This window comes from Sardina pilchardus, chromosome 14, assembly GCF_963854185.1.
Source record: "Sardina pilchardus chromosome 14, fSarPil1.1, whole genome shotgun sequence".
Taxonomy (NCBI): Eukaryota; Metazoa; Chordata; class Actinopteri; order Clupeiformes; family Clupeidae; genus Sardina; species Sardina pilchardus.
This window is the reverse complement of record NC_085007.1, coordinates 22,623,692-22,626,191: the sequence shown is the minus strand read 5'-3', so window position 1 is coordinate 22,626,191 and position 2,500 is coordinate 22,623,692.

Sequence of the window (2,500 nt, the reverse complement as noted above, 5' to 3'; positions counted from 1 at the left end):
ACGAAGGACAGGATAGAACATTAGAACGTAAAGCCTGTAGCCTGTACTATATTTTTGGACTACACAGACAGTACCCTAGGACAGTGTTTCTCAAACTATGGGCCGCGGACCGGTACCGGGCAGCGAGAAGATTACCATCGGGCCGCCGGCCGACCCTCTCTGCCGCCTTCAAGACGCACCATGCGGCCGCGGCCGCACCCGTTCTTCTCGGTCATATTGGTGCGAGATATTTTCACACAGAAATAACAGGCATATCATATGAAACTGCATAACCTGACCTTTCCAATGCCGCTAGCCACTAGTTTCTACGACGAACGATTCGCGAGATAATTAGCGTTGAAAATTACATACAAAAATAAAATGTCACACTCAGTTCTGCGTCATACAGATTCTTCTCTGTGAAATATCTCATGATTTCGGAACTGCCCTATGGCAAACTGCATATCAAAATAAACAGGAGATCCTACTGATTCCAATGGCATATAGAATGTATCTGTATACTTAGCGGTAATCACAAGAAATCCCTTTTTGAAATCACATTAAATTTCTGCCTTTTTTCATACCTCCCCATTTCCCCCACTTCAAAATAATGTATTTTTCATAACAGAAGTTTTCAGACCCCTGTTTATGATATGGCAGATGCTTGATATGCCATTTCAGGACCCAAAATGGCAATAGATTGAAATGTTATACGTAGGCCTACTACTAGTAATAGGCTAATAACAGCTTAATAATAATGATACATTTTCTATCTATCTATCTATCAGGCTTGTGCAAAATTCAGAATTGAATTGAGAATGACTCCTAAATTCCAATTCAATTCTAGGGTTTGAATTTAATTGAATTGAGGTCAAAAACAGGATGTAGAATTACAATTCAAATTTGAATTAAAGAATTGAAATTCAAAGAAATTCATATAATAATTTAAGGGTAGTGTTGAACAATTAGGCTAAGTTTCACAAAATGTCAGATATGATCGCAACAAACACACAATTTATTGAAAACAGTAATCAATTACATTTCCTAAGTAACCTTCCCAAAACTGAATGCAGATTCAACACATTCTTCCTGTTATGTGACTGTGGAATTGTCTTGAATTGCCATGAATTGAATTCCACTTCCTGTCATTCCAATTCAAGTTAAAATTCAACTTCCTGTGGGGTGGGGCCAATTCGATTCAAATTCCAATTCATGAATTGAATTCTAAAATTCAGAATTGTGCACAAGCCTGCTATCTAAAGGCGTACATGGTGGCGGGCGGTGGAAGTTGGGGGCATGGGCGGGTGTTCAGTGGGTGTGCAGACGCCTATGCAGGGCCTTGGAACACCAAGGCCTAACATCACAGGGCCCCAGAGCAAAGAAGTTTGAGAAACCCTGCCCTAGGATACCCAAATAAGCAAAACTGAGATGTGTCTTCAGATGTGCTCTCCGTGTTTACTAGCCAGATTAACAGATTAATACCCCCCCCCCCACACACACACACACACACACACGACACCATCCTCTCTCTCCCTCACCCACACAGAGATGAGGACTGCTACATTGGTTAAGTCCTCTGTGGCCCTCCAATTGCATTGGACACAGACAGTTGCACCTCCAAAGTGTGAAGTGAGGAGATGCAGTACTCCTCTCTGTCATCAACCAGATTATTCACACACAAACTGCTTCTACTCTCAGCATTCACCAGACAATTTGTGCATACACCATGTAAAAATAATGTCCAGTTTACCTTCAAACTTAGAATGTTTTTTTTGTTTTTTTTTAAACATATATCCCAGGCATCAGGATAACTACATTTTTAAAAATCAGCTCATCTGTTTGCTGCTGAGTTTATGCAGAATATATCAAAAGTGCAAAATGAGACATATCAGCGAGCAGCAAGCGCAAGGTTGTGTCTGCATGAGTTAATAACAGATAAGGTCTCCTGGGTTTAGACTCAGGGGATCAATAGGAGCTGAGCGTTAGCACAAGCAAGAACAAGATGAGCGGGACTGAGCATCCAGGAGGTAGGGAATCGGCAGAACTGACCTCGTCTTGTATCTCAAGTAGCCCACAAAGTAGCTGGTATGAACATTTCAAGAGAGATTTGTGAATGAGGTCAACAACAATCATCATTTTATAATTTCTTCGGAAACTTATAAAACCAACAGATATGACGTACGTTTCATTTCTCTGTTTTCCAAGTCATAGAGTCATAAAGAGACTTTATTTCTGTTTTTCCTTTTCTTTTCATTGTTTGCATAACATAACTCCTTCAACCAGATAAACAATTTTCTCAAAAAAATAATAATAATGACTTTCCATTAAAAATGGAAAAATGATGTCTTTCCATTAAAAGCCAAAATAGCCTGAGTCATTGCAGTAGAATAAATTGATCTAATTATCAGAAATCATCTGCAGCCAGATTGCAGTTCCTTCCGTCTGAGATCTGGCTTGCATGCGGCTCACACAAACACACACACACACACACACACACACACACACACACACACACACACAC